Here is a 16,878-nt window from a genome sequence, read left to right as displayed (position 1 = left end):
TTCTATTGGGTCATACGTGGGTTTACGCCATGGATGTTGTCGTTTCGAGCTATTTCCGTATGATATTCTCCCCCCATAAGGGTGAGATTTTGGCCATCAACCAACTCACCTTCTTCACCTCTGATTCTCATGTTATTGGAAGTGTCCCTCTTGTAGGGGAAACTATACAATCTTATCAGCATCTCGGGGTTGGAATATTGAAGGATTCCTCACTCATGGGAACCTTTTAGGTCCCTCCTCCTTCACTTCTCGATAAATCACCATAGGTTTCTTATATCAATATGATATCATATTCTACTATCCAGATTGATATGTGGATTGTACCATGTGAAAATAACATCCATAGTTTTAACGACCTAACGCTGCTTAGTCCCATTGAGCTTGATTATGAAGGCATCTATTCAGCTTGTGCGACTTATTCCTTCTCTTTGATCAATTGGGTTGATCGATCATTGGATTATGACATGTCTTCTGATTCGTTCTCTCATACATTCTCTATTGATGAGAGTATCGTAGAGATCATGATGGAAGATGATGCGCCATGGGACGATCATCACCATCGTTCTTCCTTATCAGATTCCATTGAGGATAATCTCAGTGATGTATATCTACCCAATATCATCAAGTCTTTTACGAATTATATTTCTATTCACAAAGTCAATTCCAAAAAGAATTTCTCGAATATAGAAGAGACAATACCTATTGATATCTCTGTTAAATCGGGTATTGTCTAAAATCTACACATTGGTGTGTCTTGCTCTCCATCAGAGATTAAGACCTGTAAAGCCCTATTTCAGGAGTTTCGAGATGTTGTTTCCTGGACCAATGAGGAAATGCCAGGTATCGACCCAAATATAGTGGTGTATGAGATTAAAAAGTATCCTAATGCTAAACCAGTCTGGAAGCACCTCCATCCGGTCCATCCCAAGAAGGCTGCCATGATAAAGACTGAAGTTCAAAAACTTGTTTGTGCTGGTTTTATCTACCCCATTCCTTTGACTGATTGGGTGTCAACTATTGTCCTTGTCATGAAGAAACATGGGACAATCCATATATGCATCGATTATCGGGATTTAAATCGTGCTTGTACAAAGGAAAATTACTCGACCCTATTCATAAACTAGATTTTTGATGACATTTCTGACTGCAAAATATATTCATTCATGGATGGTATCTCCGGATGTAATCAAATAAACATTCTCCCAGTGGATCAACCTAAAATTGAATTTATTTGTCCTTAGGTTACATTCGCCTTCAGGAAAATCCATTTGGCTTAAAGAATGTTAGGGCCATGTTTCAATGGGAAATGGATTAAACTTTCCATGACATTAAACAAATCATGTAGCCTTATTTGGAAAATCTCCATGCTCATTCTAAACATCAGGCTGATCACCTGATGCATTTGAAGGTCATTTTATTACGGTGTAGACACTATAATATTTGACTAAATCCATGCAAATGTGTGTTCTATGTCAGTTCTAGTTGACTTCTTGGTTTTTTCATTTCAAAACATGGAATTCATATCGATCCTATGAAAGTATAGGCAATCATCGATATGTCTGCGCCTTCTTCTCTTATTCAGCTTCAACGACTCCAAGGGAAGGTTAACTTCCTACGAAGGTTCGTCCCTAATTACGCTGAGTTGACCAAAGGATTCACTCACCTGCTTAAGAAAGGGGTTCCCTTCCATTGGGACAATGCTACTCAAAAGGCGTTTGCTGCCTTGAAAAATGTAATGATTTGGGCATCTCTCTTATATCCCACTAATTACCAACACGACTATTTCTTGAATCTCGCAGCTACCATTTCTACTATAGCAATGGTATTGGTCCAGGAAGATGATATAGGGACTGGACATCCCATCTATTATCTAAGTATAAATCTTAATGATATCGAACTTAGGTATACCCATGTAGAAAATTTGGCTTTGGTGGTTGTTCAACCCATCCAAGGGTTCCACCATTACATCTTGCTCTGGAAAACTATGGTTGTTTCAGATTGTAACCATATGACATATATTTTGTCACTTTAATTAATGGGGGGAAAATAATATAAAAGAATCATCATCCTACAAGATTTTGGCTTGGAATTCATCAAATCCAAGTCAAAGAAATACTTATTTTTCAATGAGCTTATGTGCGACCTTCCCTCTCCTGATTTTGAATTGACATCATAAGATTCTAATTTCTTCATCTGACCCGTGGTATGGAGACATTCTGATATATCTCCAGACCTAGACTTCTCAGTCCAACACCTCTCACTCTAAGCAGCGACATATTTGATACCAAGCCAGAAATTACATCATTATTGGTGACACCCTTTATCGACATGGTATTGATACGATTTTATGAAGGTGCCTCACACATGAGGATGCAGATAAAGTCCTTAATGATGTTGGAAATAGTACTGAGGGGGGGGGGGTGAATCAGTATTATCAAATTAATATAACTTTTTCATTTCCATAGTCTGAGTCATATATGCTGCTTCAGTTAAGAATACCCACATATATTCAGTAAACTTATGATTCAGTTAATTGATCTTCAATGACTGCATTAGAACATTATCAACCATATTAACAGTAAACAGGTGTGGTAAAATAGAACAGATCATCACACATAAGCCACACACATGAACACCATGATATAAGGTGGAAACCCAATATGGGAGAAAACCACCTGCTGCAAGTCATCTCAATCTTCTTCTTAATAAGAAAATCCTTTTACAATATTTCTGTACTGGTGCAGTCTTGTACCAGTACACAGGCTTCTACCTGCAGAGAGCTACGACCCTCTCTCGTTTTCCAGTCTCTCCTGGAAGGGAGCTACAACCCCCATAGTTCTTGTACTAGTCGATCCATTTACTAGTACGCAAGCTACTACCTGCTACAATGCTCCAATGTTTTCAACTGCTACTGAAAGGGAGCTGCCACCCCCTTAGCTCTTGTACTAGCTAAGATACTAGTACGTAGGCGCTGGCCTACAATCTTCTCTCCTCCAGATACCACGTTTCACACATTTTCAGACTGGATACACCTGAAGCACAACACATAATCTGAAAGGCCGTGTTTCATCCAATTTTCATACTGGAACCATAAATATCATTTAAGCACATAATCAATCAATCTTCTGAATCACCCAATCACCAAATAAATACATATAGAAGGATAATATGTGTGTTAGCAATCAGATCTAGTCCATCAAATCATATAAGGATAAGTCATTATGAACATAATCAATCAATCAATCACTTCTCAGAATGTTGTTATCAGAACACAGTACCAATACCAAGACATCACTTCAGATCCCAGAATACTGCAATAATAAACAAAAGCAGCTAAATAGATTTCATGAAAAATCCGCAACTTCACCAATAGAAAACCTGCATACATCCGCACCTTCTCCTGTTGCTTTCCTGCGCACGAACGCACTTGAGTCTACGGCTTGCCTGCACACCTCCGCACCTGCAGTGCTTCTGGGCCTGCGAACCTCCACACCTGTGGTGCTTCTGGGCCAACGAACCTCCGCACCTGCTGCTGCAAACCGCCTGCGGACCTCCACACCTAATCTGTGCCTAGACTGCGGTCCTTCGCACCTGCAGTCGTGTCGCACCTGCGGTCCTGCAGGTATAGATCAATTTTTCAGACTTTACTCATACCCCAGAATATCATATCTACATATCTGATCATGCACCAAGGAGATCTCGACCCATCAGTAGATCCGCCTTATAAGGCTCAGGTTCCTTCTTTATTGAGATCTAGATCTGCACCATAACCAAATCACTGTATTCCAGATCTAGCACTTTATCAGATATTCAATTAATCAGAAGATGCCTTGCCAAATGATCTCCTTCCTCTTTTATAACCTTAGGCCTTTCACAATACCACGAACCAAAAACCATAACAATTCAATACCATGGACCCAATACTTGGGATCAACACTTTTGGATGCAATACCACGGACCAAAACCATAGGATCAAAAACTATCGAACTAATACCATGAACCAACCATGAAATTGCGTGAACTTTTTTCTGCATGAAAGTGCGTGAACTTTTCTCTGCATGAAAGTGCGTGAACTTTTCTCTACATGAAAGAAACTTTTCTCTGCATGAAAGTGCGTGAACTTTTCTCTACATGAAAGAAAATTTTCTCTGCATGAAAGTGTGTGAACTCTTCTCTACATGAAAGAAACTTTTCTCTGCATGAAAGTGCGTGAACTTGAAAATAACTTTGCTGCACCATAATTTATCATCTGTGAGATTTTCCATCAAGGACAACACTTGTCTCATAATGCCAACAATCTACCCCTTTGGACTTGATGGTAAAGCTAACTTGTCATACTGAGAACTGTCATTTGATTCCTTTGAGTTGTCTGACATCCCATGCATTCTGTCACATCTGATATCTCTTCCGTAGATTCATCTAGATATATATAAGTGAGTTGATCTTCTATGAGTTGGTTGCCATAAAGTAAAACACATGCATCATAATGCCAACAATCTCCCCCTTTGGACTTGATGGCAACAATACCAAATCACTCTCCCCCTTTGACATCAAGGGCAAAGGGCAGACCAAGATATTCTCTTCCTTTGCTGTCCATACTCCCCCTGAGTGCCTACTAAAATTTCTAAATGAGCTCCCCCTTTGTATATGCCAAGGTGTACCAATCTGTCCATGCTCGCCCTGAGTACATGCTGAGTCTCTGCACTGCTGGAGTGTTATGTTCATGCTCCCCCTGACTGTAGGCAATATTTGCAAAAAGATGTTCTACAAGAATAACATGACTCTATCTTAAATGACCTTCCTATCACCAAAGACTCATACATACATCCATCTCTCAACCAAGTGAGGATATACAAATATTGACTCATCCACCCATCCAAGTGGGCTTACACCAGAAGTTTTACTCATTATAAACAAGTACATTACATCATTCATCCCAGGCATAGTGGGGAAACCAAAATAGGCTGTTACATGACCTTGATAACAAAATACATATATGACATAGAGACGAAATATCTAGAGTAAGACAATGAAAGTTATCAATAACTAATATCAGCAGCATCTGTCAATCACTCTTCAGATCAGCAACCTGTAAATGTCTTGTAGCAAGGTATGTCTACCTATAGATATTAACTCATCCTCTTGAAAGACATCATAGCCATCTCATCAACATCAAGATCTGCATGATCTTATATATCATCCATGTATCATCAATCGGGGACATCTGTATCAGTCAACATATGTAAGTATCAATCTGTCATTTTATCATCATCATGTCTCCAACAATGCAATTTTGAGTAATCATTCATGTATCCAGCATACTGTATATAGTACTATGTATCTTTAGCTCAAGATCATCAATCGTAGCAATCCTCATCCACATGAGAGCCAAGAACTATAGGAGACTTGCATCAACGATATTATATGATCTTTATGCATATGACGGCAGCAGCATATGATAGACTCATCATCAAGTAATGAAGATGTGTATACAAGCTTTGTACTTTTCTTTATCCTTATAAAGATCACCATGTAAGCACTATATCAGAGAATCAACCACAAATCTGATCTGATCATCAACTATGTAAACCCAAACATCATATGAGATTTTGTCATGGACAACTCATAATCATATCATAGCAAGATGTATCCTAAGCATCATCACCAAGGACCACTAACCATAATGCCAACAATGCATTATTAAAAGTATCCGCTCCCCTTGAACCTGTGCCATCTGTTTACTGTCAAATCTGATCACGCATATATCAACAAGAAGTATCAAGACATCATCATCATCAAGTTAGGATCAAGACGTTTCCACACATCATTAACAGATTGTAACCATTATCAAACATGTTAAATAATGGACCGAATCATATCAGACCCTCTTTCCTGAGCCTGTCCCTACTGCTTTTCCTCAAACAATCATATACGCGACTGTGCAGTGACCAACAGGCGTATATACGCGACTTTCCTTTATGAAACTTGCGTATGAAATTCAGGATACTGAAGTTTCACACTTTTAGCTCCTTTTGAGTCTGTTGTGCCTGTACATTGTGCTGTGCCACATTTTTCTGACTGTACTTCCTTTTTCTTCCATATCTTCAAGTGTGATGATGTTTTCTCCTTTTGGTGTGGTGCCTATACCTTGTTCCTGCATTCCTTGGCTATATGTCCAAGCTTATTAAATGCATAACATATTACATGTTTCATATTCCTTCTGTAGCAATCAGTAACTTTGTGACCAAACATATTGCAAGCAAAGCAATATCCATTAAAGTACCTAGAATGTGATGATCTTTCTGTGTGATGATCTTGAACCATTCTTCTTCTGCATCTAGCTGCAACATGTCCAAGATTATAACATTCAATATTATTCATCTGAGTAAATGGATGACTATTACTTCCATAGTTAGGAGTAAAGATTTTCTTTGAAGAATCTCTTTCCTTGATTGTTGATGGGGTTGACCTCTCCTCTCCTTGTTGATCATTTTAGATTTCTCTTTAGAGTCCCTTGCCTCACCTTGTGAACTAGATTCACCTTCAACAGATTCATGAAAAGCAAGACCAGTTTTGATAGCAGGAGACCTTTGACTACTAAGAATATCATCCAAGACTTTAGTAATATCTTGAAATTGTAACAGTTTATCCTTTTCTTCTTTTAAGATATTTACCTCAATCTGAAGTTGTTCTTCCTTTTCCAGACATTGCTTCTTCAAAATTTCTTCAGACTTTCTTCCTTCTTCCATTTGTTTCCTTAGTTTGAGAATCTCCTTTTCTTGTTCTTCATTCATATCCTGCTGCATTTGACGAATTCTGAAGGCACATTCCAGCTGAGATTTTAAGTTGATAAATTCTTTTTCCTGTTTTTCAATAGCTTGGAGTAGATCTTTATTCTGCTTCTTTGATTCTTCAAGATCTTCTCTTAGTAAGAGGATCATAGCTTCAAGCCTTTCATAATAACTGGATCTATCTCTGAGTTTCTTGATTGTTGTGCTCTTTTCACTGACTTCATTTCTTAGAGATGTTACTTCATCCTGCAACTTTTGATATTTATCCTTGAATAACTTCCTTACCTTGCTTCCTTCCTCACGTTGAGCCTTTAGTCTGGTAGCTACTTCTTTGAAGGCACCATCCTTTATGTTCAATAGATCTTCTTGATCTCTAATTTTTTCTGTCAGCCTCTTAAATTCTGCCTCTATTTGATATCCTTCTTGCTCACCCATAAGAGCACATTCAGTTGTTTCGTTATCACTTACATCACCTTCAAAGGGATAGATAGCTGGAACATCAGAGGATAACAAATTCATACCTGATAGTTCATCTTCATTCTAAAATGATTCTAAATCTGATTCTGAATTTGAAGTGCTTCTTCCACATAATCCCCAATCGATTCTCCCACAGTCATAGTTCTTCTGAGATGTCTTCTTCTGCTTAGGTGCTTTCTTCTTAAGCTTCTTTCCCATTGTTCCACAGAACTCCTTCAAGCGATCAAGCTTCTACCAAAGGACCTGCTCTAATACCAATTGTTGAAAATAATACTGAGAGGGGGGGGGGGGTGAATCAGTATTATCAAATCAATATAACTTTTTCATTTCCATAGTCTGAGTCATATATGCTGCGTCAGTTAAGAATACCCACGTATATTCAGTAAACTTATGATTCAGTTAATTGATCTTCAATGAGTGCATTAGAACATTATCAACCATATGAACAGTAAACAGGTGCGGTAAAATAGAATAGATCATCACACATAAGCCACACACATGAACACCATGATATAAGGTGGAAACCCAATATGGGAGAAAACCACCTGCTGCAAGTCATCTCAATCTTCTTCTTAATAAGAAAATCCTTTTACAATATTTCTGTACTGGTGCATTCTTGTACCAGTACGCAGGCTTCTACCTGCAGAGAGCTACGACCCTCTCTCGTTTTCCAGTCTCTCCTGGAAGGGAGCTACAACCCCCATAGTTCTTGTACTAGCTGATCCATTTACTAGTACGCAGGCTGCTACCTGCTACAATGCTCCAATGTTTTCAACTGCTACTGAAAGGGAGCTGCCACCCCCTTAGCTCTTGTACTAGCTAAGATGCTAGTACGTAGGCGCCGGCCTACAATCTTCTCTCCTCCGGATACCACGTTTCATACATTTTCAGACTGGATACACTTGAAGCACACGCATAATCTGAAAGGCCACGTTTCATCCAATTTTCATACTGGACCCATAAATATCATTGAAGCACATAATCAATCAATCTTCTGAATCACCCAATCACCAGATCAATACATATACAAGGATAATATGTGTGTTAGCAACCAGATCTAGTCCATCAGATCATATAAGGATAAGTCATTATGAACCTAATCAATCAATCAATCACTTCTCAGAATGTTGTTATCAGAACACAGTACCAGTACCCGGACATCACGTCAGATCCCAGAATACTGCAATAATAAACAGGAGAAACTAAATAGATTTCATGAAAAATCCGCAACTTCACCAATAGAAAACCTACGTACATCCGCACCTTCTCTTGTTGCTTGCCTGCGCACCACCGCACCTGAGTATATGGCTTGCTTGCGCACCACCGCACCTGAGTATATGGCTTGCTTGCGCACCTCCGCACCTGCAGCGCTTCTGGGCCTGCGAACCTCCGCACCTGTGGTGCTTCTGGGCCTGCGAACCTCCGCACCTGCTGCTGCAAACCGCCTGCGGACCTCTGCACCTGATCTGTGCCTGGACTGCGGTCCTCTGCACCTGCAGCCGTGTCGCACCTGCGGTCCTGCAGGTATAGATCAATTTTTCAGACTTTACTCATACCCAAGACTATCAGATCTACAGATCTGATCATGCGCCAAGGAGATCTCGACCCATCAGTAGATCCACCTTATAAAGCTCAGGTTCCTTCTTTATTCAGATCTAGATCTGCACCATAACCCAATCACTGTATTCCAGATCTAGCACTTTATCAGATATTCAATTAATCAGAAGATGCCTTGCCAAATTATCTCCTTCCTCTTTTATAGCCCTAGGCCTTTCACAATACCACGAACCAAAAACATAACAATTCAATACCATGGACCCAATACTTGGGATCAACAGTTTTGGATGCAATACCACTGACCAAAACCATAGGATCAAAAACTGTCAGACTAATACCATGAACCAACCATGAAAGTGCGTGAACTTTTCTCTACATGAAAGTGTGTGAAATTTTCTCTTCATGAAAGGAACTTTTCTCTGCATGAAAGTGCATGAACTTTTCTCTACATGAAAGAAACTTTTCTCTGCATGAAAGAAACTTTTCTCTGCATGAAAGTGCGTGAACTTTTCTCTACATGAAAGAAATTTTTCTCTTCATGAAAGTGTGTGAACTTTTCTCTACATGAAAGAAACTTTTCTCTGCATGAAAGTGCGTGAACTTGAAAATAACTTTGCTGCACTATAATTTATCATCTGTGAGATTTGCCATCAAGGACAACACTTGTCTCATAATGCCAACAAATGAATGCCACTCAAGGGCATGTGCTGGTCATTTTTCTGGTTATACTACCGCACATAAGATCCTATGCACTGGTTACTTTTGGCCTACCATTTTTCATGACTATATTCTTGCTGTCCAAAAGTGTCATGCATGCCAAATCCATGATCATAAGGAACATGTTCTAACCACTCCATTTCATCTCGTTATTTCCATTGGTACTTTTGCGAAATGGGGTATCGAATTCATGGCATGTACCCTTTAATCGGCTGGGGGGCATGGTTATATCATTGTCGTAGTAGATTATTTTACTAAATGGGTTGAAGAGAGGCCTATATTTAACAATACCGGTGAAACGACTGCATATTTTTTCTTCAACCATGTTATCACACGATTTTGTGTTCCACAAGCCATAGTTATGGATCAAAAGAAGCATTTCCAGAATCAAATGATGATTGAACTAACTACTAAGCTGGGACTTTCCCATGAAAGTTCCACTCCCTAATATCCTCAGGCTAATGGACAAGTTGAGGCTATCAATAAAGTTCTCAAAACTATGCTTCAACGAATGGTAGGGGTCCATAAATCGGACTGTATTTTCTTCTTTATGCTTCCTTATGGGCATACCGAACCTCAGTTATGACTACTACTAGATATACGCCCTTTTAGTTAGTTTATGTTATGGAAACAATCCTTCTAATCAAATGTGATATTCCATCACTAAAACTAGTTGTAGAACTTATTCCTTCCACTTCCATACAAGAGGAATGTCTTTTACATATGACTCATTTAGATGAGACACAACATGATGTTTCTTTAGCGAATGAAGCTCATAAAAGGCGTATCAAGGCACAGTACAAAAAAAGTGTTGAGCTGCGTGTCTTCTCAGAAGGAGACCTTGTTATTTTATATGATAAAGAATCTGATAAGTTAGGATCAGGAAAGTTCCAACCTATGTGGTCAGGTCTAAATATTGTCAAGCGTGTTCTTGCTAAAGGGGCCTACGAGTTAGTCGATTTTGATGGAGTTCCATTGGCGCAAAATAGAAATTGGATGTAACTAAAGAAATACTATGCTTGATCTCATGCGTAGTACAATGTGTACATACTATATATAAGTGTGTTGAGTGCGATTGCAGTGTGTCTCTTTAGTGTTTCCCACGGTTTTTGTTGATCCCTTTTACATTTGGTTTGAATATGTTGACATCCCTTGAACTGTATTTTGGTTATGCTGATGGTGCTAGTCGTAGTACTTAGAATCTATCCTTTGCAACATGGGCTATATTTTCTCCAAATGGTGATTTAGTGAGTCTATCGGTCACTCTACCAACAACATCCCTGAGTATAACATAGTGGTCGAGCTACTGTCTAATGTTGTTTCACATGGTATCCTTTGTTTAGTCATAAAACTTGAATCACAACTTGTGGTACTACAACTCACTAATGTTTATTCAGTTAGAAGTCCTATGATCATTCACATGTTCTTAAGGTTTCACCTTCTAGAAAGACACTTTCATTTCATACAATATGAACATATTTCTAGAAATATAAACACACCGATAGATGCTCTTGCTAACCATGTTTTAGATAGACATTTGTAATAAATGTAAATAAGTTTCAATACACATCATATCTATTGAAAATATAATAGGAACACAAAAACATTGAAGATAGATATATATAAAGTTTTGTTTTACAAAATTTGTGCTCGAGACACATATGGACCCATATAAAAACTACATGCAAATATATAAGTATACTAATCAAAGTGCTTATGGTAACATGCCACTGCATGAGATATCTTGTGTAATAGCCGACCAATACGGCTAGGCACTCAAATAGTGTGTTTATGAATTCACATCAGAATCTAGTCGATCGTGATCTCATCCATCCTATGTGTCAACCCCTCCATTCTACGCTCAACTTCTGTTAGGATCTCGGCTACATTAAGATCCTGTAATGCATCTCGTCCCACTACAATAGTCTGTACTGGTTCTACCTCCTCATGTGGGTTTTCTCCTACACGACGGAGATATGAAGCACCTATAGGTCGAACAAGTCCAATATATGCATGAAAAAATCAATAGTTTAGTCTCAAAAACATCAAAAAAACAAAAAAATTGTAAAACTTCAAAAAATTAAATGGTTAAAATATCTTACATGTAACACCCCGTTGCTCACCCTCAGGAAGCACGAGCTTAATTTCGTCATGAAAATCCATCCTTGCTTACGGATAATCATTGATCATAATGAATTGTCTACGAAGCTATCCAAAGAAGGCCGATGAGAAAATGATCACTGACAGGCCTGCATGTTGGGCCATATGATCTATCCAGCTCCTCATTCATGGAACCCTTAGATAAATGGGATCGAGTGAAATTAGATGAGGCTGTAGCAATGGAGCCTGCCATAGAGAAAAAATATACCAACGTGGAACTATAGACAAAGTTTTCAACTTCCCGTCTCTTGCTTTATACAATTGTTCCTTCATATTGAACAATACTCCCTCTCTCTATTTGAAGACTATTGGCTCCAAACACTCCACACCATACTACATGTATAATCTGCTAGCTATATGAAGTATTGAGCTACCCACAAATATGGAAATGATGAACAACATACCCTAGTTATTCCATATGTTGCCTCATACTAGGAAGCTAGAAGAATGTCAACAATCCATAATTTTTTAGTGCATGGATAATATCAGGATCATTAGTTGCATTCAAATCTTATCCTTCATGTTCTCTTTCTCTCTAGATAAAGGCAATTTTGTGTTAATGAAGACCTAAAACATCAAGAAGAGACTCATTAGTATCCATTCCATGTAAGAGAATTGAATTTTTTTGAAGTGAAATTGGTAAAAAAAAATTGGATTTCAGCCCAATGCACACCTATAAGGAGAGACAGTGCACTACAACCCTCCCTGCAGTGTATTTTCACTGCATGAGCTATCTTGTGCAATAGCCGACCAATATGGCCAGGCACTCCTATAGTGTTTTTCTAAAGTCACATTGGAATCTGGTCGATCGTGGTCTCATCTATCCCATGTGCCAACCTCTCCATTTAGTGCTCCACCTCTGTTAGGATCTCGACTACATTGAGATCTCGTACTGGATCCCATCCTACTGTAACGACTTGTATTGGTTCTACTGCCTCCTTTGGATTTTCTCCTACACGAAAGAGATATGAATGACCTATAGGTCGAACATGTCCAATATTTGCATGAAAAAATCAATAGTTTAGTATCAGAAACATAAAAAACACAAAAAATTGTAAAACTCAAAAAATTTAAATGGTTGAAATATCTTACTTGTAACTCCCCATTTCTCACCCTCAAGGAGCATGAGCTAAGGGTCGTCACGAAAATACATCCCTGCATATGGATAATCATTGATCATAATGAACTGTCTATGCAACCATCCAAAGAAGGCTGGTGAGAAATTGATCTCCAGTGGGCCTGCATGTCGGGACATATGATCTATCCACCTCCTCATCGGTGGAACCATCAGATCAATGGGATCAATTGTAATCTGCTGAGGCTGTAGTAATGGAACCCACTCTAGATCAAAAGAGACCAAGATGGAACTATAGCCAAAGTTTTTCGACTTTCTCTCTCTTACTTTAGACAATTGTTCCTTCATATTAACCAACACTCCCTCGCTCTAGTTGAAGATTGTTTCCTCCAAACACTCCACACCATACTGCATGTATGATCTACTAGCTATATGAAGTGTTGAGATACCTGCCAATTTGGAAATGATGAACAAGATACCCTAGTAATTCCATCTGCTGCCTCATACCAAGAAGCCATAAGAATTTCAACAATCCACAGTTTTTCAGTGCTTGGATAGTAGCAGGATCATTAGCTGCATTCAAATCCTATCCTTCATGTTCTCTTTCTCTCCAGATAAAGGCCATTTTGTGCTAATGAAGAACTGAAAAATCAAGGAGAGACTCATTAAGATCTATTTCATGCAAGAGAATTGAAATTTTTTGAAGGGAAATTAGTAAACAAACTTTGGATTTGTGCCCAACACACCCCTATAAGGGTAGACAATGTGTTGCACCCCTCCTTGCAGTGTATTTTCACTTAGGTGCAATGAACTTTTAACTATATGAGGTTGTGTTGATCCTAGCATGAGTTATTTAAACCCAAGTTCCCTCAAAAACACCAAAAACTTGAATGAAAACACAAAATGGAACCATGAATTGAAATGGAAAGGTCTTAGCTCTTACCTGGAAGTAAAGGTGCTTGAAATGATCCACTTCATTGAGCAGAATCAACTGTAGAAGATTGAGGGAAAAAACTACTTAGAACTCTCACTATTAAAGGTAAATGTGAAATGGTAAAGATGAATTGTCATTTTGAATATTTATAGTTGTTTCTTCCATTATTTTTGTTGATATTTAATGCTTTGACCTAGTTACAACCCATTTTTACCATGAAAAAGGTATTTTTAATCCCTTTTGTGTTGTTTTGAGCAGGTCGACAATTGTTTGACAAATTTTGTCATGTTTTGAACATATTATTTTGACTGAGGAACACACTTTTATCACATTTTTGGGTTTTGTAAACTCACGAAGAAGGAACCCCCTAGAGTTCTCTTTCAACTCATTTCAAACTCCCAAAATATGAAAAGATTTCTGAGCATTTGTCTTTTTGAACTCGTTAAAGTAAATGAAAAGACGTCTACTTAGTATAAGTTTAACCCTTTTCCAGATCGATATAGACTACTTACGAAAAAGGAATACCTTAGTAGAACATGGCTAAGAGGTTCTCTTGGGTATTATTTTCTGCCTTTTCGGACCTAAGGGACTATATATGAAAATGAACATCTGAAGTTTTCTTTTTTGCCTCTTTTTCAAACTCTCTTAACATGAAAGAGATGCGGAGTTAGATGTTCGCTGGACTTGAAAAAGCATCAAAAAATGATGGACTTGTCGTTCATGACAAGACCAAACCACTCTTTCTCTGGGTTTGTTAAATATTCTTAGAGGGATTCATCTGAAGGATGAACTTATAAATCAAGCATATGTTATCCTCCTCAAGCTTATTAAAACACAAAGAGGTACTGACCAATATGGTTGGGGAAATTAGGAAAGCAGGGTACTCCATTAGTTAATGCAAAAAAGTTTCTCTTGAACATGACACTCTTCCATTTCATCTCCGTGGTTGCTAGGTTTGGAAATATTCTTGTCTTTGGGATTATCATACCATTTCAAAGCTTCCGTTTCAATTTTGGGTCAATGCTAGCAACTCCATTCAATGTTGTCATTGTGTTCAAGAGAAGTCATTCAATCAATATCTTCCACAACACTCTTACGTCTTCATTCTATGTTTGTCTTTCCTGATCCAGTTCTGTATCAACATCATTGTAATCATTCTTTCTCAAATCATGATACCTGTTTCATGTCGTTGATGGTGGATACACAAGGGCCCTCCTGTGATGGGTCACTTCCTGTCAACATCAACTCATTATCCAAGAAGTTGACTTAGAAACTCCCCTTTGGTACCTTTGGTACATGTATGAGGGAATGCTAGCTCATTAGGCTTATGATTAAAAGTGTAAGATCCCAAGTACATTGTTACATGAATGAAACATTGTTACATCCAATATTGGAGCATGAGGCCACAACTTGCTTCTTCAAAGAATGATCTATATCCTATGTCTTACAAGAGAAACCAAGGCAAGACCTCTAGAATATAAACCCTTCCAAAAGCAGCGGCCCAAAATCCTTTTCCTTGAGTTATGATGAGCTATTTATAACAATTTATCATGACCTTTGAGCTTCCTCATGAATCTTTAATTCTTATGACTGTTTGTATTCTATTCATGACTCATTACATTCCAATGCATGACTTTTCATATTCCACATGTGTCCCTTGGACTTCATTACATAAAATTTATTACATAAGATAATTTACAAATGAGATGGTGGCCTAATAAGACAAAAATAACAATGGGAAAAGACTCATCAAATGGATAAATCATTTGCTTCCTCATGGAGTTCACTTGTAATGTAAGTGTGCCATTCTATGAACTCCTTCGTGATGGCTTCATCCCGAATCCACAAGTCCCCTTTGTATTGCATCATCACCTCTAGTGCCTTTGTCAGTATGTTCTTGGAGATTTATTGTACATTATTCCATACCATGAGATCCATGTGTGCTTTGACTGGTGCAAAGTCATACTACTGAATAATGTCTTTGGTTACCTCCAAGCCTTCCTATTCCATTTCCTTTTTGATCTGTCCAATATATTCTCTAATCTCATGGAATATGAACTCCCCACCTCTGATTGCTTCAAGAGATCCGATGGCGGGAATCTGGTGTTTCTGTGTAAGAGACTTAAACCCATTATGTAGTCAATTGTATGCAACCATAGTACTAACCGACTATTCTCTAAGATATGAGTATTTCTGTAGGTAGAGTCTCAACTAAACTCTGTCAATTTATGTGGCAATATTATCCATATTTTCCAAATGTTGCGGAGCATCCAGAGGTTGGGCAATCCACTCTTGCCTTTGGTCAAATTCTTTGTTTTCTATCTTCAAGAGGTTCACCACTACATGTGCATTCTTCTGAATTCCAATGAGAGGAGCCATGAAATGTTATATAAGTATCATATCATCATATAGTTGTGCCATATTATCCTCCATTGGCCCCATCTATTCTTGCATGGATGACTGCCATTCCGTGATGTTGAATTTCTCTAATGAAAGTCGTTGGTTATCTGCTGCAAGACGTTATATGTGTTTCTTCACTGCAACAAGTTCTCTTCTCAACTTGGAATTTTCATTTAACAAGTAGTCTGAGTTATCTTGTGCCTCTGTAGCGAATGCAACATTTTCTGCCATAAATTCCCTAATATTTCTTCTATCATTGAAAGAGATCACTGTTATAGGCCATTTTGTCACATCTGGTCAATAGGAATTCAAATAGGATCATTCACATCCTTTGAACACTTTGTCATCCTCCCTAAACAAATCCCTAAGTATGCCTCTTTCATATCCCTGAATTTTTGCCTGAAATTGCTTCATTTCAGTCATTTTTAGGACCAATGCACCCTAGCCCCTCATTGGCCAGCATTGACTACCAGACTGTCCTACTTTGTACCCATGATGATCACTAGCATGTTGCTCAGTATCAGGGGTGCGCTGATTCTAGAAATTCAGGAAAACAAAAAAGAATCCCAAATCTTCCTCTTCTAGAAGCTTTCAGGATCTGTTATAACTATTTACCTTGGATAAAAGTCTCGAATCCTATCCTATCCTACCTTGGAGTTTTCATCCCTTATCTATTGAGCTCATCCTCCCATCAAGGATCTCAATCCCATATTGGTAAAAGGATAAGAATTCATGACCTGCCTCCCTCATCTATATAATTACAACCA

The sequence above is a fragment of the Pinus tabuliformis genome, chromosome 7 (genome assembly GCF_031772625.1).
Source record: "Pinus tabuliformis cultivar Carrire ecotype Pingquan chromosome 7, CPIR1, whole genome shotgun sequence".
Classification (NCBI taxonomy): domain Eukaryota; kingdom Viridiplantae; phylum Streptophyta; class Pinopsida; order Pinales; family Pinaceae; genus Pinus; species Pinus tabuliformis.
This window is presented reverse-complemented; position numbering follows the sequence as displayed.